This window comes from Camellia sinensis, chromosome 1, assembly GCF_055761805.1.
Source record: "Camellia sinensis isolate YWXY chromosome 1, ASM5576180v1, whole genome shotgun sequence".
Lineage (NCBI taxonomy): Eukaryota > Viridiplantae > Streptophyta > Magnoliopsida > Ericales > Theaceae > Camellia > Camellia sinensis.
The window spans coordinates 199,857,527-199,881,171 of NC_138961.1; positions in this window are offsets into that span (position 1 = coordinate 199,857,527).

The following is a 23,645-nucleotide window of genomic DNA, read 5'->3' on the forward strand; positions in this document are numbered from 1 at the left end:
ATCCTAGGTTATTTAATAGGTTCAAGCTTTGATTAGTTCGTTTGTTGTATCATAAGTTCTCATATATAGCTTGATGCATGTTGTTTTTAGCTTTTCTTTAATTGATTTCCATGTTAAGAGCCTCATTTTAATAAGCAACTTATCATCCATTTCTTTCGTTTAAGAGTTGTTTCAACCGATTGATGGTTATTCAAAACATGAGCTAGAGATTTATGTTTAATGGCTTAATCTCTACGGAGGTTCATCGCCAATGACATGGTCTCTCTTTTAGGTTGAGAATCACTTCCCGTTTGACATGCTTCTCATTTAGTGGACATAATCATTATCTTGGACAAATGGATTAAAAAATGGCAAAAACTAAATAAGTGTGTTTGGTTTCAGTTTTTTGAATTCAGTTTTCTGAAAAATGAGTTTTTTATTTTTTGTGTTTTTTTGTTTTTATTGAATATTTTTTAAATTTTAAATAATCTTTTTTACTTTTTTAGATACACCTTACTTAAATATATCTAAAATAGTAAAATATTTGTGAAAAAATATTTGAAAAAATTAATAAATACACAAAAATACGAAAATGTACTGAATTTTCATTTTTTTTTTTGTATTTTTTTGGTATTTAGTGTATTTTTAAAGATTTTTTTTTCTCCACAAATATTATACTTTTTAAGTGTATTTATGTTAGGTTTGTCTAAAAGTTAAAAAAAATGCCTAAAATATTAAAAAAATTCATTGAAAATATTAAAATAGGAAAAATAAAAAAGTAGAATTTTTTGAAAATTGTTTTTTGAAAACTGAAACCAAACAAGTTCAATGAATTTGGCTTTAAAATGAACCAACCAACATAAAGAACATGAGTTATATTGCTTAGGTTCGGTCGGACGTTATGCTAAGTCTATTGTGTCAAGGGTCGTCACACGTCAATTCATGGTGTTTTGACGACTCTTGAAGCGTCTTTACTTCTCCTTTGAGCTCACTCCATGATAAAGAGAAGGGGTTGGTGTCGATTCATTGCATTCGTTGATTTTTGTCCAAATCGTGACCGAGATCATCAAGCAAGCAACTTGCTCATTGGTGGTTTTGGAAACGACTTCATTCTTCTCTTGAGGCTTTCCATGACAGAGAATTGTAATAGGGACAAACATAGCTCAGAAAATTCTGTTTGTACTGTTTTTACCTTAGAACACAAAAATAGAGTTTTGCATGAAATTAGGGCACGACCGGCCCTATTTGGGCCCGACCAGGCTTCATTGGGGATCGGTCAGGCCCTAATGTTTGGTAAACAAAGTGTTTTGCAAAAAACAGATAGCAGTGGCTGATGGTGAAACAAGGTAAATTCTAAGGAAGACAGACAAAGTTGCTTTTGAAAACCGTCACATGCATGCCATCCTTGTGCTTTATAGTTCTATCAAATGTAGTAAATTAGTGTTATCATTATCATTGTAATTAAATATAATTAGCATTCTTGTAATGATTATGAATGTTTATTGTTGAGTAACTTAGGTAGTTAGCTTTATTGTGTACCCTTGTTGTAATAAATTAAGTAGCTAGCTTATCTCTTCTTATTAGTCTTGTTGTAATAGCTTAGCTAATTAGTTGTTTATTCATTCATTTGATTTTGTAATAGTTAGTTTAAGTCGGACACTTAGACATTCATTCGGATCTTCTTGCATGAGGGCAAGATTGTAATAAACATGTATGTCTTCTAACCCCCATTTCTTTCTCCCTTTTATTTACCCGCTTATAATGGTAGTGTAGAGCATCATATTTACTTAGCATTTTCCATGATTTTCATACACTTGTCTCACATGCATTTGGGTTCGGCTCATCATACTAACCAACGCCAATTTCATTTTCATTATTTGAATACGTAATTCATCGCATGCTTTGAATTGGTTCATATACCATGCTCATAGCCGAGCCTATTAAAAATTGCATAAATGTATGCGTTGCATTAGTCACATTACATTGTTTAGGAACATGCATATTTTCTAATTATTTTGCTTTGTTTGGCTTGCCTTGGAGTACTAGGTGAGCATTTATTATTTTAGTAACTTGCATAGTGTGTGATTATTGTCATGTCGAGCATGCTTTCCATGAGGTTAAATGCTTAGATGATATAATTATTTGAATGTCGGCGGATGAAGGTTAATTGCGAAAATTGGGATACATTGAATAGTGTACATACAAACTCACATTTCTAAGTGATGAGTATCAAAGACAATTTTCAAACAAACATGAAATCAAAGCGTTCTAACTTTTGCAAATTAGTCTATACTTGTGTGCAACACATAATAATGTTAGCCTAATAATCGAAATAAGAGCATATAATGTAAATAAGAATCACATCATGATTAGTAGAGGCTGATCTTTGATCGGGTGAGTGGGGTGCTCAATTCATGACCTTCCCCTCTCGTATCTAAGTTCCCGAGCCGAGACACTTTGGTGATGACAGATAAGTGGCCTTTGGCACGAGTCTCGGGTTTCCTAAATTTTCCAAAAATATTTAGGTGGCGACTCTGTGATCTGGTAAAGTAGTCAATTTTTTGGCAGTTTTGATTCAAAATCGATTTTCCAAAAGAATTGCTGAATTCAGACTCTTTGTGTTTTTTTCTATTTCACATTACACTTGTGAAATTAGATTCAGAACCACGGGAGTCCGAACTATAGGGCTAGTCGTATCCGAAAAGAGCATAAAAAGCAAGCTACAATTTTTGGCGATTCTTCTGGGGATTTAGAGATCTTGACTTGAAATTCATGATGTGAAATTTTACCTATACTTATATGTTTTTTGCATTGCATTTGCATGGTTACTTTAAGTCACAGTGTTTTCCATCTGCTATTTGGGGACGGTTTGCTGGAGGCTTGCCGAAAGACTGATCGGTCATGGACTGTGCCATGTTGGAAACACAACCCTTGGATCTAGATTACCGTTATATCGGTTGATCCTCCTTTCATTTCTCGGTGTTAGGTGTGAGAGATAGATTAGGTAATCTTGCCGAGATACCCTTTCAACCATTTGACCTAGTTGCATATAGTGAAGTTATAGTGACTATTCCAACTTAGGACAGGATGCCACCCATTTGTAGAATGTTGTGAAACTTGTTGTTTGAAATAGTGCAGCCTAGATCATGTCAAAAAAATCTAGGGCAAGGCAACCCTGCGCCCCTCATAAGGGTGTTTTGGTTCTTTTTCTTGGTATGTGCTTTTGACTATACAGGATGGTTCATGTCAGTTTGAGTTTGAGAACAGAGTTCAGTAGGGATTGTGGTTCTTCAGTTACGTTTTATCTGTTGTGAATTGGGCCGAAGTGCCGTCCGATTTTGATCAATGGTTTTTCTTTTCTTTTGCTAGGTAGTTTATCATCATAGCTTCAGAAAGACCCGATATTCCCTAAGTTGTACGGACTTGTTTTGGCAGGTTTTGCAATACTTAAGACCTCGTTAGTGGCCAGCCTGTGTTAGTCTCACTTCTGCCAATCACTCGACGAAGAAGGAATAGACAGTCAGCAACACCGGTATAAAGTATTCAATAAACACCTACCCGTTCTCACTCAAGCAATTCACCAACATCTAATTCATCTAGACCTGCAATGGCATAGAACGCGGAAGAATTTGTTGCCATGATGGTAACTTTCCAGAGAACTATGGATACCGTAAACCAAAAGATGGCCACACAGAACAAAGTCATCCCTGATCTGTGATGTACATCTGCGACATCCACATCAACCGTGCATCCGATCCCGACTGCTCAGCCAAACCCGGATCCACTCCCACTAGTAGAAAATCTCCAAATCCCAGATCCCTAGGAAATGTTTCCCCTGGCTCTGGCTTCTAGGCCTCCGGTTCAACCTCTTGCACGAATATTTCCTTTTGATATCAATGAAATTGATCCGGCCCTAGTCAAAATCGCCAGGCTAGAGAAAGCATTGAAAAAATTCCAAGGCTTCAACTCCATTTCGGATATCGAAGACAGGTACACTAAGGCTTCAGTTAGATTATCAGAGAAATTTAAGATGCCCCACATCGACAGATTCGATGGAAGTGGGGATCTAATTGTGCATGTCTGCTTGTTTTCAGATATGCTAAGACCAATGGGCATGTCTCGAGCTCAAAATTGGGAGAACCTTGTCTGATGTGGCGGCCATCTGGTACGCTAAGTTGGAGGACTCTACAAAGCGGAATTGGAAGGAGTTATTTGAGGCGTTTGTCAACCATTACTCTTATAACACTCAGATAGAGGTAACCATTAGTGAGTTGGAGGCTATTACCCAGGACCCCAAAGAATCGTTCATTGACTTGGTTGCAACATGGAGGGCAAAAGCAGCAAGAATGACAAATAGACCAATTGAAAGAAAGCAAGTCCGGCTGGTGGTCTAGTACCTTGAGCCAAATATGCTGCAGAGAATGATAATAGCACCGCTGTCCACATTTGCTTCCCTACACGAGTTAGAGGTCCAGATTGAGAGTGCATTCAAGAAGGGTATCATCCACAAAACTAGTGAACCTGCCAGAAGGCCATTCTTTCGGAGTACCAATGCTAGTAGTAGCACTATTCCGCGACCTGCAGATGTCAGTATTGTCGTCACAACGGCCAAGATGGCTGATCCCTTTGCTACTGCCACAACCTTACAACCTTCACAAAATATCGGCCCACTCCGAAATCAAAGAATCTTTACCCCTCTCCATATGAGCCCAACCCGAGCCCGCAAATTGTTAATAGAAAAGGGGCATCTCAAGCCTCTCGATCCTCAACCACTTCTTGATCCATTACCACCCAAACATGACCTTACCCAATAGCAACACGGCTATCCTACAGATCTGTGCTATCGCTTACGTTATGAGATCCAAGATCTTATTGATAATAAAGTCATTGCTCCTCCTGCCAAACCAAACGTAATTACCAACCAGCTTCCTACACATAACCAAGCCCTCTCGTCTGGAAACATTAACCAAATACATACATTACCACCCTTCTTTAACCCCAATGCCTACATTACCTCATCCTATCTACCCAAGCCAAAGACATGTGCATGATGGATTTAACACCACTACTAACCCAACCCAAACCAGTGGCAGTAGAAACAGAGACGAAAGAGAGTGCACCAGAGAAGGGCCAGCGTGATGCCCAAGTCATAGAGAAAGGGGCCTCACTCGCAGAGGAGTACAACTCCAGTTTATACATCGTGGTCATCGATTAGCCGAAACCAGTAGTCATATTACCGAACTTCCTCAGCATTAATGCTATTGAAGAGGACCAGCTAGGGTATAATCAAAATGATTGGTCGGAATGGGGCCTAAATGACTTGGTTGAACTGGAAGAAGACCTGGCCGAGTTAGAAGAGGATCTAGACAACCTCTACTTCTTTGAAAAAGAGGATACAAACAGTGTACAACTGGGATGGTGGGATCAAAGCCAGCAGGAAACAAGTAATGGGTGGCTGAGTGAGGAAGAGTTAGATGTTGAGAAACAGATAGGAGAGACTAAGAAGGAAGAGAAAATTGGTGCTAGTGGCAAGGCTGAGGTTGCATCTCTGGTGAGAAAGAACAAGCACTGGAACAATTTCAAAGAGAAAGAATAGAAAAGATCCAGACAAAGATAACTCTAGAGTAGGAAAAAGGAAAAGGGAAAGAAGAACCCGAAACAACAGTGGGTGATGTCCAAGCTACCAAAAAGGTCGAATGGGAGCCCAGTGACTGAAAAAGGATGATAAGGAAGCTTCAAAAATATTGGCATGCAGAAACCAAAGTTGTGGTGGAGAAAGAATGGTATGATGATGGGGCGCGTAATGTTAACATGCTCCAGATAAAACCTGATGCTAGCCTAGCAATAACTATAGGAGAGTGGTGGGAAGATAGCGACCTAAGTCATGCGTACACTGACGAATGGTGAAAGGATGATACCTCTGTTGACACCTGGTATACTGACAAGATTAACTACTGACAAGATTAACCACATGAGTCGGAGCGGTCGATACTAAAAACCCGCGGCCTTAGCTTAGTTGGAGTCTTCCAACAAAGAGGTTGAGAGATTAAAAGAAAAAGATGCTGAAGAAAACCTGGTCTTGAAACAACTCAAGAAGATTCAGGCAGACACATTAATCTGGGAGCTGATAATGGCTTCTTGGGAGAATAGGCAAGCACTGTTAGAGGCAATGAACCAGATCAAACTGCCTATTGATACCACTACTGACCAATTGGTGTCGTTGGTTACATCTAGGGACGTTACGCCGGTGATATCTTTTACAGATAAGGAGTTACCACCTAAGGGTGCCAACTACAACCGACCCTTATGTGTAACCCTAGAAAGTTAGAAAAAGTGGATTCTGGTGGTGTTAGTAAATATCGAATCGACGATCAATGTATGTCTAGTGAGGACTGCCTACGCCATCGGTTTGAGGCCGACTAACTTTACACCTACGACTCAGGCATTCTGGGCTTATGACAATACGAGCTAGGATGTTATGGGAACGTTCAAGAGCCATATCCTAATCGGCCCGTCCGAACACGAGGTGGAATTCCATGTAATGAATGTACCGGCCACATTCAATCTACTATTGGGAAGGCCTTGGCTACACCAGATGAAAGCGGTGTCGTCGACGGTCCATTAGTTGGTAAAGTGCCCCTTCAAAGACGGGATTGCTACTGTATACGGTAATTCTGTGATCCATCCATCCCAAGGAATTACCGCGCCATTATTGGAAATTATATATGGAAAAGAAGACGTGTTCCTCTCTGGCTTCTCTCTGGCAGAGGCTCGGCTGGTCCAAACCATCATGGCGGAGGACGATAGAAATTACGTGAGTGCCCAATCTGTCTACATAATGAACAAACAAGGGCATATTCCTGGATCAGGATTAGGCAGGAGTGGCAGGCAGAGAAGTGCTGTTGCCAAAGAGATGAGCCACAATCCTCACGCTTTTGGATTGGGGTACAAACCTACCGCTGTAGATTGGCAAAGAAATGAGGAGAAGTTGCGAGAAAGGATAAAAGCAAAGAGGATTGGGAGGCAGTACGAGTTAGTCCACAAACCAATACGGGGAGCCTTGAACGGACGTTTTGTCCGCCAAGGGGAAGACTTCCCCTTCTGTGGATTCCCAGAGCCTTGGTATGACTGGGAAACAAAAACAAGGTATCTGGGGTTCGAAATCTTCTTCCAACACCAGTTACCAGAAGATGAGGATGAACAAGCAGACTTAAGCCCTAGCACAGATCAATGCGGGATTGCAAGCCTGGGTATTGAAGAAGAAGAGTTGTTGGGAAAAACACTGGTTGACCTATTGAGGAGTTCTACTGCTGGAGTTAAGTCCGTCAACTTGGGGGATAGTTTTACTATCTTAATGATTAAGGATACACCGACAGCAGATTTCACTAGTCTCATTGTAGATGTATCTGAGGCTCCACGCTTGGTTTGGAAGTTTGAGCAAGGTGTCATCGGCAGTTCTGGATCAGATAGTGAGTCCGGATCTAATTCCACTGAGTCTGTGGAGTCAGAGTCAGATTTGAGTGTCTCTGAGTCTGGTACTTCCAGCAGTGGTAACCCGGATACCAAAGTCCTATCTAGGTCATCTTTCAGCTTTTCTTTTGAGTCCACTGTAACTGAGGATCCAGACCTTTTGAATGAGAATGTTGTGAACTTCACCTACTTTTCTGTGCCTTTGGTTTGTTGTACTGATCTTGATTTTCAAAATTTTGACTTAAACGAAGAGGAAAAAATTCCTCAGGTTTTGAAAATTTTGGTTGATCATGAGGAGGAGAGGTGTGTTAAACCTTGTACAATTGAAATCGTATCAATAAACGTGGGTACTGAGGAGGATCCTCGCTTGGTCTAGATTGGGTCCACGTTGTCTTCAAAGGAACGAGTGTTTAATCGCTTTATTAAAAGATTTTAAAGATGTTTTCGCGTGGTCCTACAAAGACATGCCTGGAATCGATCTTGAGATTGTACAGCACTAGAGCCCTCTCGACCTTGAGGCCCGACCAGTTAAGCAGAAGCTGAGCAGAGTCTGCCCAGATTAGGCTTTGAAGATTAAGGAAGAAGTTACCAAATAGATTGCAGCAAGGTTCTTACTTGTATTTGAGTATCCAACATGGTTGGCCAATATTGTTCCAATTTCGAAGAACGATAGCAGAATTAGAGTTTGTGTCGACTTTAGGGATCTAAATAAGGTCAGTCCAAAGGATGACTTCCCTTTGCCACACATAGACGAGTTGGTAGACTTCACCGCCAGCTACGCACTGCTCTCATTAATGGACTGGTTTTTCGGGTATAACCAGATTTTGATAGCACCCGAGGATAGGAAAAAGACCGTTTTCATTACTCCGTGGGGCACCTACTACTACCGAGTCATGCTATTTGGGTTGAAGAATGCTGGGGCTACCTACCAGAGGGCCGTAACTACCATTCTACATGATATGATCCACAAAGAGGTTGAGGTGTATGTGGATGACATGATTGTCAAATCCAAGGAGCAAGAAGGCCATTACACTGCACTGGAGAAATTCTTTCAACGGATTAGGGAATACAGATTGAGGCTGAACCCCCAGAAGTGCACCTTTGGGGTGACAACAAGAAAGATACTGGGTTTCCTAATCACATAGAGGGAAATTGAAGTAGATCCTTCCAAAATGAAGGCTATCTTAGAAATGCCACCACCAAGGACTGAAAATGAGGTGCACGAATTTCTAGGTAAAGAGCAATTCATAAGATGGTTTATTTCTAAATTAACCTTGACTTGTGAACCACCGTTTGGTCTCTTGAAGAAAGGAAAGAAATTTTAATGGGATGATCGCTGTCAGTTTGCCTTTGAGTAGGTCAAGCAGTATTTGCAAAATTTGCTTGTGTTATCACCACCAGAACTGGGGAAACCATTGATCTTGTACCTATCAGTGACAAATTTGACTATGGGGTGCATGCTAGCTTAAGAATCTGAAGCCAAAGTAGAGAAGGCCATCTGCTAGTTACGTAAAAAGATGCTAGACTACGAGACCCGCTACACTCCCTTGGAGAAAGCTTGCCTAACCTTGGTATGGGCTACTAGGAAGTTGAGACACTACTTGTTAGCTCATTCTGTAATTTTGGTTTCAAGATTAGATCCCATTAAATATCTCTTCAAGAAACTAGCATTTACGGGTAAGCTAGCTTGTTGGTTGTTTCTTCTCTCTGAATTTTATCTCAAATATGTTACACGCAAATCAGTTAAAGGGTGAGCTGTGGCAGAATTCCTGGCTGATCATTCGATAGAAAGAGATGAAGCAGTGAAATACCTGTTCCCAGATAAAGACATTATGCATGTAGAAGAGGAAACGTGGACGATGTACTTTGACGGGACGGCTAATCAGTACGGTTATGGGATAGGTATGTTGCTCATAACACCCGATGATTACCATATACCCTTAGCGTTCAAACTCCGGTTCGGAGTGTCCAATAATGAAGCAGAATATGAGGCGTGCATTGCCGGTTTGGAAGCTTCCCTAGAACTAGGGGCAAAAAGGTTGGACATCATCGGAGATTCGAATTTGGTTGTCTCTTAAGCTAACGGGGATTGGAAGGTCAAAGAAGAGAACATGAAGATGTATCATCAGGCCTTGGATATTCTGATTCCTAGGTTTGAAAAATTGATGTTTACACATTTGTTGAGAGAGAGCAACCAGTTCGCTAATGCATTAGCAACTCTATCTTCTATGGTAGACATCTCGCTAGGAGTAAATATGCGTCTAATCATTATTGAGCAGAAGTATACGTCTGCTTACCAGATCGTCACCATAATAGATGAAGCGTAAGACAAAAACCCTAGTATTACGATATTTAGAACTTTCTGGAAAAAAAGACGTATCCACCAAGGGCAAATAGAAAAGACAAACGGAAATACGGCGTCTGGCCATCCAATTTATCATCTGCGGGGGCAAATTATACAAATGAGGCTATTTGGGAATGCATAAGTTATATGTTGAAGAAAAATAAGCAAAACGTCTTATGGAGGTCATTCACGGGGGAGAGTGCGAAGCCCACATGAACGGTGTAATGTTGGCTCAAAAAATCCTTAGACAAGGCTACTATTGGTCAACCATGGAAAATGATTGTGTTGGTTTTGTACGGCGATGCCATAAATGTCAAATTCATACCAATTGTATGAACATTTCACCGTCTAAGCTCTACAATATGACTTATTCATAACCTTTCTCAGTCTAGGGAATCGACGTTATTGGTGTAGTCACGCCAAAAGGATCAAATGGGTATGAGTTCATTCTAGTAACAATCGACTACTTCACGAAATGGGTGGAGGCCCAGTCTAACACTGTATTGCAGGCATCGCATGTGGCTAAGTTCATTAAGGACAACATCATTAGCCGATATGGGGTTCCAAACGCGGTTATTTTTTTATAATGGCTCGCACTTCAAGAAAAAGGTACTGGATCTGCTTGAGAAATATAACGTAGCTTTCCACAAGTCATCAACATACAGACTGTAGACCAATGGAGCCGTTGAGGCTGCTAATGAGAATGTGAAGAACATCTTGTGGAAAATAGTGAAAACCTACAAGGACTAGCTAGATAAACTGCCATTTGCACTTTGGGGCTACAGAACCTCAATCCGAACATCTACAGGGGCAACCCCCTATTCTCTCGTCTATAAGATGGAGGTTATTTTGCCAATTGAGATTGAAGTGCCGTCGCTACAAGTTATGGCCAAGTGTCAGATAGTAGAGACGGATTGGCAACAAAGTAGATTTGAGGAATTAATGTTGTTTGATGAGAAAACACTAAAGGCATTGTATCATGTCTAGGGCTACCAACACTGAATTGCTAGGGCTTTTAACAATAAAGGTAAGTCCAGGAATCTTAAGGAGGGAGACAGGGTACTGAAAGACAACCGGGCTCCTATCTATGACCCTAGGGGCAAGTTCAGACCCAATTGGACTGATCTTATATCATCAAGTCAATTTGGTCAGGAGGGGCGATTATTCTCATGGACCTAGATGGCTTGGAGTTCTCACAACCGATCAATGTGGACAAGTTGAAGAAATATTACCCCTGAGAGGCTTGCTAGGTCGAAAACCCGAAAAGGTGACTTTGGCAAAAGTTAGAGCGCAAAAGGAGAGAGTTAATACTCAAGTGAACCTGAATCGAACTACATAAGGCCTGATTCCCATCTTTGGGATACATGGGCAACTTCATCTCAAAGTTCGGCCGCAACTATCTCTATTCAACTGTCCTATTCATTCATATTTGCTCAGGCCATTTTTTTCCATTATCGGTTAACGCAGTTGTGTAATCTTTATGTTGGTAGAAGGGCCGGTATAATGGATGCGGTTATGGGCAGTCGTGATTTGTTGACTCGGGGCTATACATCTTGAGGATGGGTTCTGAGTGTGTCAAGTAATAACCATTTCCGGAGATGGTTTTGAAAAGTTTTAGTAAGTCGATTTTTCTCAAAATTTTACTCTTTTACAACTTGTAACGCTCTCAAAATAAACCCATAATATCATACATTCAAGGTACAGAAAAGAGATATTATATTACAATTAACTGGGTATTCTTACAAAATGTATTACATGTTAACAATAAAAGTAAATGTCCTATGGGCTTACAACTTTCCAAGTCAACACTTGGGTTACAAAAGAAGAGTACTAACTCAGAATACAAATTAAGCCCTTGGCTTGATATACATGTAATACAACAAAATTAACAAATAAGAATCTTCAACTCCCTCAACGTTTCAAGCTAAGGTCTCGGAGACGGCATAACACCTGAACCTGAAAATGATATCCCATATAGGGTGAGCCAACGCCCAGTAAAGATATGCTAAACATAGTATGAACGATAACTAAAATATCAGCGATTGATAAATGTTTAACTCGTACACAACAACTTATAACACTATTCAATCCCATGACTAATATATCCATGTTCTATTCCAGTTTCCATTTCCTATCAGATTCTCGATTTACAATTACGATTCAGAACTACGCCAATCATTTTGAATGAGATCACATCTCATGGCTACGGTATTTCTATTTCAGGTGAGATAATAACTCATTTTAAACATTTCATACTTCATAATAGATACACATATTGGTGTTGTATCACAGTCAGACAACCATTCCCATGCTTCTCAAATGATATTCATTCTAGTGCTATATCAAATCAAACAAAACACTTCCATACTTTCTAAATGATATACATTTTAGTGCTATATCAAATAAACATAGAAACACTTCTATACTTTCCACCTGATACACATTGTAGTGTTATATCAATGTCAACAGTTTCCGGTTTAGAGGTCCATCCCCCATTTTCTAGTAAACCGTGGAGTACATCCCCCATCTTCTCCCACACAAAGCAATGTATAAAAGCAGTTATCATGTACAAGTTCAATCAATCAATACAAATGATACACATTTTAGTGCTGTATCAATATCAAGCAAAACACTTCTAGACTTCACAAATGATACACATTGTAGTGCTGCATCAATGTCAAACAATTTCCGGTTTAAAGGTCCATCCCCATCTTCCAATAAACCGTGGAGTACATCCTCCATCTCCTCCCACACAAAGCAATGTATATAAACAGTTATCATATACAATTTCAATCAATACATATAATTAATGTATTCTTTCAACCGTCATATTTGATGACACATCCAATCGATTAGTTTTGGTTTGCCTAATCATCATGCATTGTCTACAACAATCAAAACTACCTTCCACCGGTAGCCCAAGGCAATTATTTTTAAACAGATAATAAAAGCACCAACAAATAAATTATCCACATTTTCAAAAGTGGACGATTTATTAATTTGACTCCACTATTCCATCTCATAATGAACCACTAACATTATGTTCAACTCAATTTCACAAATCCATAACTTTCCCAAATTAATTATACCAATTAATTTATACACAATTTAGGGTTTTCTCCCCATTTTCTCAATCTTGACCCCCAAGGGTCCAAATATTACCAAAAACACCAACATACTCATTTTGAAACCCAAGTACACAGTTATGGTTCAAAAGAAACAAAACCCCTATTTTCAAAATCACACATTTGAAACCCTAACTTCCAAAATCCAAAACCATTTATACAAAAGCTCATAATCTAGGTCAAAGCTCATAAAGATGAGTAGGAATCCCTACCTCAAAGATGAAACCTAACGAAGAAGATGAAGGAAACGAAGATGCTCCAAATCCCGAAATTCTTGGATCAAAATATAGCCCTCAACGATCAACACACTTTTTACAAAGGTCGAAGGATAGGGAGACATCCTAACTAGATCAAACCCTAGAGAGAAGGGAGATCCGAGAGAGAGAGGCTCTCAAAATCGATTTTGGGAAAGTAAGAGAGAGAAAGGAAATGTAAAAATTGATTTAAAATTACCCAGCGGATGACTCATATGCGTATGTCCAGCTCGAGCGGAGAATAGAACGCTCGAGCGTCAAGCACAAAAATCTGGTCACGCTCGAGCACAAGAAGGCACGCTCGAGCACCAAGAAACAAAAGCAAAACACATCCGCTCGAGCGCAAAGAACCAGTCCGCTCGAGCGTAGATTTTTACCTCCCAGAACTTTTCAGAAAAAGAACTACCCGTTTGAGCGCCAACAAGCTCGCTCGAGCGTGACCTGCTCGAGCGCAAGAAACCCGCTCGAGCGTAGAAAACACACCTACAGAATTTTTGCAGGGGCACGAAATACTGAAAGTGTGTAAACCCCGCTCGAGCGCAAGAATACCCGCTCGAGCGGACCATTCAAAAACTGGGCAACAACAATAGGAGCTAAAGCTCTACCAACCTGTAACAACCAAGCCCAACACATTCTAAAACTCAAACAAGAGGGTTTAAAGGTTGACAACATGATAGGTACAACTACCAACTCCACGGAATCGCATCCGGAATACAACAGAACAGTAAAGGGATAGCCGGGATCGCTATAACCTCCCCCCTTAAAGAATTTCGTCCCCGAAATTAAGAATACGTCAAAAGTACAAGGCCAATTGATCACACAACACCAACACCCGAGTACCAGGAAAGATTCTAACCTCATAACAAATTTTCGATCTACTCTCACAAATGGAAGGGTTTACCAAGGAAACACGTTCCGAAAAAGAACAACATTCCGGTATACAACTATTCCACCAAAACCAAACCCTTCCCAAGATAAATCACCAAAACACCCGACTAACGCTCCAAGCTAAGTCACTACTCAACAATTATAATTCCAAATAGAACAACCAACACAACTCTTTTGTATACATTTATGATAAATTATTTTTTGATTCATGAGGCATTTCTCAAAAGTAATCAAGTTTTCAACGTTGACATTCCGAAACAAATTTTGCATTTTTCATGCGAAACTCAAAAGTTTGGTAAATATTTTTCATAAACACGGTGTTACTTGTAACACATGACCACCTACAATTTGTTTGCCAAAGACTTCCCATTGAAATTTCTTAACAATATTACAATTCATTGTTCAACAACCTGACCCATTACCGCTCACTTTATCTCTTTTCAAGAGGCAATTTACAATATCTGCTATAACATGTATTTCTTCAAATCTAACAATTCCCAACATACATGGTTCACAATTTCATATCATAGTCAATGTACATGATATATTTCCAGTTCTACAATACATTCAACACATGCAATGTTACATTAAACTTTCATTTCAAGGCAAGTTTCAAAATACTTTTGTGAACCAAAACAAATGCAATGTTTTTCAACTTAAGACATATTCAATGCTCTTAAAGTTCAACAGTATACAACACATGCTCAAACATCCACAAATAGATCCGGATATTTCTCTCGGACCTGAGGTCTACTTACCCAAGTGGTTTCTTCCAAAGGTATTCAGACTTATACCATTACCACTTAAACACGTCGTTTACAACCGGCCACAGCCGAACTCAGATATTCTCCTTAAATTATTTTTGAAGAATAAGGATCGCAAGCTCACGTTTCGATTCAAAATCGTTTTAGTTTACAAAGAGTACTCAATTTCCCTCAAGCGAATTACAACGTAACCAACCCACAAAACCTGCCATACTCACAGTTATGACGCAATTCCCAAAAATAGTACTATCACAATAGGGACTCCTAAACGTTTGAAGTTTCCAACAACGCAGCAACATATAGGATAACTTTATACACCCCACGCCTTACACCGCACAGACAAGACTGAATAAGTCGAAACGACTCTAACAGTGTGCCACACTTACTCCACACAATTTCACTACCTTACTCGTATTACCAATGTCCAAACTGGACGACGGACACTTATACCAAAGTGACCTAGCTCTACCAAACCTCAAACCACGCGATTCCATCAGTAACCACACTATAGCCTTACCAAGGCATTCGCCTGGGATTCCCTAAGGTTAATCCCCTTCTACACATCATCTAATAACAACATACGAACCACACACTAATACGCATCGTACTATGCAACACTTACTCATTTAGGGATTTCCCTCACCATCTCGACTGAACTCGAAGCAACTAAATTTGCATACCCCTTCCCTTGTATCGAGTTAACAGACAGGGTTTGCCACACTACGACATTTACATTACTAAGTAACCGTTCGTACTGAACACAAGCAAACATAGCACCTTCATCCGCCAACGACCTATAGGGTCCACCCTTTATTCCACATCCTATTTGTCATTCATTCCGAGAGTACAACCAAGACACTAGGTCTACGTGCCCAACAACCAGCCATTACTACTACTGAACAACTGCCTTGCACCGAACCCTGGCACAGTTGCATATCGCCGATAAGGCTTCCAAAGGCTCACCATCCTAACCTTCCAAAAGAGTAAAAGTCCTCACCTTCCTCGCTATTATCCCAAATCTCCATCCGCAAACACCATACAACTGTGACTCCATCCACAGGTCACACCCTAACTACGGGCTATACACCCAATTAACCCTCACGATAGCATCTCCTGACCTAACCAGTGCTAAGGTACAAACCTATCGCATTCGATCATAATAAAGGAATCCAAAAACTTAGGAAACACCCATATACTACTACCCGAGATATAGCACCAGCTGCTTACAACATATCACTCCCCGATGCCAACAACCATACCCTCATATAGGGTCTAACACTCCCTCAACCGAAACAACCAAGCAGTACATATGCCAATTCGGCAATGTTACCTACCACGAAGGTACAAATCTATTCCTAATAAGATTGTGCACTATGCCCTCGTAAAACACCATGTTAAATACATACTACACCAAGTATTAATCACACACTTCACATCCCCTCGAGGAGTTCTCACGACAGTAGATCAACATCACTTTCACACATATAAGATCAATTAGATAACACTAATGAAATTCCGAACACCCGGCAAGTATAACTGTTCTCGTCTCCTAGTAATCCTGATTAAGATAAACATCTCTCAGTAATCCTCTCAAATTTGAAAACATGGCTCATCAGCCCTCATTTTTCCTAAACCAAAATGCACGCATATAAATGCATTATTACCAAAGATTTTTATGGTCTCACAACAACTTATTGCATCAATAAAACTTTTAGAGTCACTATATGCTCTAATCTGCCCATTTCAAGAAAATAGATAAGCACAGGCACACATAACTATATATATATATAGAAACCAACAACCCTGATGTTTCAACAATTCCAAAACACATTGGTTACACAACAAAACCCAATGATTACAAAACGATAATTCACCGATTACAAAACGGATCGGTCAAAACAAAACCACCCTATCGGTATTACCACTACTACCGTCCCTCGCTGGACCACTAAAGTTAGTCATTCTCTGACCCAAGATATCCTATGAGCTTACAAGCCACGGACAAGAACTATTGGTATGCCCCAATGGGCCACACTTGGAATAACTGCGAACTTCCCCCAACCGGGGTTTGGGAACTCGACTCCACTAAGGCCCTCAAAATCTGGCCTGTTTGTCCTCCAAAACGGTACTGCCCCTGCCCCGTCGAATAAGGCTAGACCCGACTAGGTTGTAAAACCCCCAAAGAAGCCCCCGGCTGGGTACAGAAGCGTTGGATATGACCCAGCTGATTACACACCCAACAAGTAAGCGGCTCCTGAGCACGAGCCTGGTCTAAAGTCTGAGTTGATGAAGGCCCCAACGACTGCTTCCCCACTAAACATTCGATCGGCCCAAAACCTGGCTGGCTAGAAGATTCTGGTGGTGCAATTACTGGTCGGACTACTAACCCTGCCCTCTTCCTCTGTGGGCAAGCTGGGGACTTGTGGCCCAGCTGACCACACTTGAAACAAGTGACAACCTTTCGTTTACCCTTTCCCGAATCTAGACTTGGTACTGGAAAAGTAGAGCCAGACTGAGCTCTCTGAAATTGTTGTGGATTAAAACCCTTCTGCCTCTTAAAAGGCCTACCAACACTCTGAATCACAGGAGTCGTCGAAATGGCCTCCTCCCTATTTTGGCCCATAGCTAGCACCGCTGCCTCCACATGAGCCGCAGCCCTAACAAGCACACTGTAACTCCTATGCCAAGACCCCGCAATCTTTTCATGGATGTCGTCACACAGCTTACTCTCAAACTCTAAACAACGCAATTCCTCCATCTCCACCAATTCTGGAGCAAACCTCGACAGGTTAGCAAACCATGTTTCAAATCGCACCAAAGGTGCAGTACCTTGGCGTAACTCCACAAACTGTTTCCGTAACTCTTCCCGTGCGGAAGGAGGGAAATCACAACTCCCTCGTCTAGGCATCCTAGTAAAAATAACAAAGGTATTAGTACAATAACAAGGTACTGAAACTATTTCACTAGTGTCCTAACATGGTGGATAGCTGTAATTCATTCCACGTAAGCACATAAACACATAAGCACTTACGAATTTCATTTCCGGATAATGATAGTCCCGAGGCGTTACTAGAGTTCCGGTTAGAAACAGCATTGATCAAGTGCTTTTCCAACAAGACTCATAGAAACCCAAGGATTCAATCAACATCCCAAAAACTAAATCCCATACCCAAGTAGTCACATAAACATGTTATCACATAAACACATAGCATTACATCTAAGTCTCTAATCAAGCGAGACAAACCCATTGTGATACTAATCACTTCCCACGTACCCAAAGTATTCGAACCCGGTAAGCTCTGATACCAAGTTGTAACGCCCTCAAAATAAACCCATAATATCATACATTCAAGGTACAGAAAAGAGATATTATATTACAATTAACTGGGTATTCTTACAAAATGTATTACATGTTAACAATAAAAGTAAATGCCCTATGTGCTTACAACTTTCCAAGTCAACACTTGGGTTACAAAAGAAGAGTACTAAATCAGAATACAAATTAAGCCCTTGGCTTGATATACATGTAATACAACAAAATTAACAAATAAGAATCTTCAACTCCCTCAACCTTTCAAGCTAAGGTCTCGGAGACGGCATAACACCTGAACCTGAAAATGATGTCCCATATAGGGTGAGCCAACGCCCAGTAGAGATATGCTAAACATAGTATGAACGATAACTAAAATATAAGCGATTGATAAATGTTTAACTCGTACACAACAACTTATAATACTATTCAATCCCATGACTAATATATCCATGTTTTATTCCAGTTTCCATTTCGTATCAGATTCTCGATTTATAATTACGATTTAGAACTACGCCAATCATTTTGAATGAGATCACATCGCATGGCTATGGTATTTCTATTTCAGGTGAGATAATAATTCATTTTAAACATCTCATACTTCATAATAGATACACATATTAGTGTTGTATCACAGTCAGACAACCATTCCCATGATTCTCAAATGATATTTATTCTAGTGCTATATCAAATCAAACAAAACACTTCCATACTTTCTAAATGATATACATTTTAGTGCTATATCAAATAAACATAGAAACACTTCTATACTTTCCACCTGATACACATTGTAGTGTTGTATCAATGTCAACAGTTTCCGGTTTAGAGGTCTATCCCCCATCTTCCAATAAATCGTGGAGTACATCCCCCATCTCCTCCCACACAAAGCAATGTATAAAAGCAGTTATCATATACAAGTTTAATCAATCAATACAAATGATACACATTTTAGTGCTGTATCAATATCAAGCAAAACACTTCTAGACTTCACAAATGATACACATTATAGTTCTGTATCAATGTCAAACAATTTCTGGTTTAAAGATCCATCCCCCATCTTCCAATAAACCATGGAGTACATCCCCCATCTCCTCCCACACAAAGCAATGTATATAAACAGTTTTCATATACAATTTCAATCGATACATAAAATTAATGTATCCTTTCAACCGTCATATTTGATGACACATCCAATCGATTAGTTTTGGTTTGCCTAATCATCATGCATTGTCTACAACAATCAAAACTACCTTCCACCGGTAGCCCAAGACAATTATTTCTAAACAGATAATAAAAGCACCAACAAATAAATTATCCACATTTTCAAAAGTGGACGATTTATTAATTTGACTCCACTATTCCATCTCATAATGAACCACTAACATTATGTTCAACTCAATTTCACAAATCCATAACTTTCCCAAATTAATTATACCAATTAATTTATACACAATTTAGGGTTTTCTCCCCATTTTCTCAATCTTGACCCCCAAGGGTCCAAATATTACCAAAAACACCAACATACTCATTTTGAAACCCAAGTACACAGTTATGGTTCAAAAGAAACAAAACCCCTATTTTCAAAATCACACATTTGAAACCCTAACTTCCAAAATCCAAAACCATTTATACAAAAGCTCATAATCTAGGTCAAAGCTCATAAAGATGAGTAGGAATCCCTACCTCAAAGATGAAACCCAACGAAGAAGATGAAGGAAACGAAGATGCTCCAAATCCCGAAATTCTTGGATCAAAATATAGCCCTCAACGATCAACACACTTTTTACAAAGGCCGAAGGATAGGGAGACACCCTAACTAGATCAAACCCTAGAGAGAAGGGAGATCCGAGAGAGAGGGGCTCTCAAAATCGATTTTGGGAAAGTAAGAGAGAGAAAGGAAATGTAAAAATTGATTTAAAATTACCCAGCGGATAACTCATATATGTATGTCCCGCTTGAGCGGAGAATAGAACGCTTGAGCGTCAAGCACAAAAATCTGGTCACGCTCGAGCGCAAGAAGGCACACTCGAGCACCAAGAAACAAAAGCAAAACACATCCGCTCGAGCGCGAAGAACCAGTCCGCTCGAGTGTAGATTTTCACCTCCCAGAACTTTTCAGAAAAAGAACTACCCGCTCGAGCACCAACTAGCCCACTCGAGCGTGACCCGCTCGAGCGCAAGAAACCCGCTCGAGCGTAGAAAACACACCTGCAGAAGTTTTGCAGGGACACGAAATACTGAAAGTGTGTAAACCCCGCTCGAGCGCAAGAAGACCCGCTCGAGCGGACCATCCAAAAACTGGGCAACAACAATAGGAGCTAAAGCTCTACCAACCTGTAACAACCAAGCCCAACACATTCTAAAACTCAAACAAGAGGGTTTAAAGGTTGACAACACGATAGGTACAACTACCAACTCCACGGAACCGCGTCCGGAATACAACAGAACAGTAAAGGGATAAAGGGATGACCATTTTGGGACCAAAAGGAAAAATTTTAGTACTCGTAACTTTAATTTTATTGATTTCAACACAAGTACATTCTCCAACTCTCTGATTTGGATCAAAGTTGCTTTTACATCATAAAAACTTGAAAAGAAAGATCAAAGCAATAAAACTAGGGGCACAACCAAGTCAGGTAGCTCTATGTCTTCTGTTTGCACTCATGGAAGTTTCCGCAGCTAAAGATGGCCCAATTTGTTTCTCGTCCTCAAGCCAAGCTAAACATTTGCCAGAAAAGGGCCTAACTGAAGCTAGGGGCAGGAGCTAGAAGCTCCCTCGTCCTCCAAGCAGTAAGGTATTAAGGCAAGTGTGAACCATGAATGGGAAATGAAGCCGGGTATTCCACCTCCTCATTTAGACGTGCCTGCTCATGTCCAAATTGGCGTTTGAACCAGAAGGGGGAATAGAACACGCAATGTGTGAGGCTAATCAACTGTATACCCGGCTAACGGGACATGCTGTAGCTTATCTAAGTCAAAGTCAGCCATGGACAATGCCAAGTTATGTTAGCTACAGATCTACTGTACATCCAATCATACCACAACCATTCTGAAGGGAAATCCACTAGCCGTTGGTGAAAGAAGTAAGCTCTGGTCGAGCACTCAGGGCAAGGGTCCACTATTTGCAGTTTATCCATAAGCTATACCTGGGGAGGGATGAAAAATAAGAGAGATTAAAGAATAGAGAGGTGTACGATGAGGGAAAAGTAAGGAAGATGTTTTGAGAGAAAAACAGAGATTGAGTGCCGAGTGATGTGAGAATTATAAATTAGCAGAGTGGGAGGCAATACTTGAAGAAGTAGCGGACTCCCTGCAAAGTGGGTAGTCTCTCGCCGATAAAAGGCATCCAAACCCATTAAGGTTTCAGCCAGGCCTAGGCCCATGCAACTCTTACCCTCTTTCAAACATTAGGCCACTTCGATCAAGCGGATGTTGGCTTCGTCAAAACTAGGGGCAATGAGGAATTACGCAAGCAAACATAAACAGAGAGCATGTTGCCGATAACCTCGTCAGAGAAGGTCACTCCTGTCTCCAATATTGAAAAATCGATGAACTAAGCCGGGGATGTCTAGCTCCCCATCATGGGCCAAGGACTGAGCCTTATGTGTTGAAAACCCACACATCCGTCCCAAAGCCTGGGCATGGCCAAAACGGGGTTAAGGCATGATTTCTTCGTCACGCCGAGATTCCATCAATGCTTGAAATTCTTCGATCGTTGGACACATCTCCTGTGATCCAAAACAAAACACATGTATGATCGGGTTCTAGCATCGAGCAGTAGCGTGGAGGAATAGAAAACAAAGTAAAGTACAGCTCAAAGGAAAAAGAACGTTCAGGCCAAAACTGTGAAAGTTTACCTTTTTCGAGCCGTCCAAAGTGGCTATCCAGTCTTGGAGACTATTGTTGAGAAAAGTCTCCATCTTGAGAGCAAAATACCAAGAACTTGCTGTTCTGCCAGGAAAACAGCTTGGGAGCACCTTTTATAAACTTTAAGAAAGAGCTATGCATGACAGCTGGACAGTACTGACCGACTTCATTTTTGGGCCCGACCGTGCCTATTTGGACTCGACCAGGTCTAAATGTTGGCCTAGGTCAGTGCAGTTGTAGGAGAGTGCTGGCCTTTGCTTCGGTATACTATGGCTATATTTTGAGTCCTGTTTTATTTATACCAAGTGTTTTTTTTTAGTATTTTTTGAGTTGTTCTCATTTCGTTTTCGTGTTATCGAGTTGTATTTTATATTTTGACCGGTTGTAAGTTATTATCAGATTCAAGAATCAAATCAAGAGCAAGCATTCACAGTTGTTAACAGTCTTGTACAAAAGTATCATGCAAGCGCCATTCATTCATCACATATCATGCGAGAAGATCACTGTAAAAATCTGTCTTTTTATAAAACTGGTGGGTCCAACCCCGATTATTATTTACAAAGACCAAAAACAAAAGAAAAGTCTTCAATAAACAAATTACATAGGTCTATCTGAAGCTATATAGTTTCTAACTACAAAGCAAAAGAAAAATCAGTAATCCATTCTCGCTTTTTTCCTCCTTGGCTGCCAAGGAGGTGTGTCACTGTCATCACTGGGACTGCTAGACCGTATGTCGACTGCCTCCCTCTCCTCCTCGGAGGTCGTGTACTCCTCGAAAGACTCCTCAGGAGGTAAGCGCTACCTCACTCTGTCTCTCCTCCGGTCGGCTCCTCTCTTGCCCTTCACTGGGCCTCGTCTTCGTCTCCTAGTTAGAGGAGGTCCTACAGGTGCAACTAGTGTTGGCTCAAGCTGAAAGGGAAAAAAAGAAAAACAGAAATTACAGATATTAGAAGGGATCAACAGAGTTGTAAGCAAGATTGTGATGACTGTAAGCCAGAGGCAAAGTGTACCTCGATCACATGGATAGCTAGAGTAGTCTATCTTTTACGCACCATCAAGAGCAGTTTGTCAACTGTCCGGAGGAGGTCATCCACATATCCCGTAGGCACCTGCAAAAGATGTGAGAATATGAGACAAGATAATGATATGTAGTGGGTAGAAAGTAAGCACAGTGGACAACAAGTAATGAAGCACAATGGAAAGTGCAGTGGATAGAAGTATAAATAAGTGTGTACCTGCTCAATGCCGGAGTGATCACCAATCTGCGATCCCTCTCCTCAATGTGCTCAAGAGGGATCTGCTCAATCACCCCATCCGGCCGCATGTATACAACCTCAGTCGGAATCACAGGAAGCCCGGAAATGGGAGCGGGAGCGGCAACAAGAGCGTCTCTAGTAGCAGTAGTAGCAACCTCTGGAATGGCACGGACCACGCCTAGGGTAAGGGGTGCCATCACTAGAGTATGTAAGAAGGTAGTGAAGTCGCCGGGCTCATGGTACCGATCACCATCCTCCATCAACATAAGGAAGTCAACCTGGGGTCTGTCGTGAAGATCATTGATTACCCTCATGCCAGAAGGAGGAGGAGGGTGTGGAATGTCAGGATCAACTATGCCTCGTGTCTGATGGATGGACCACTCCCCCA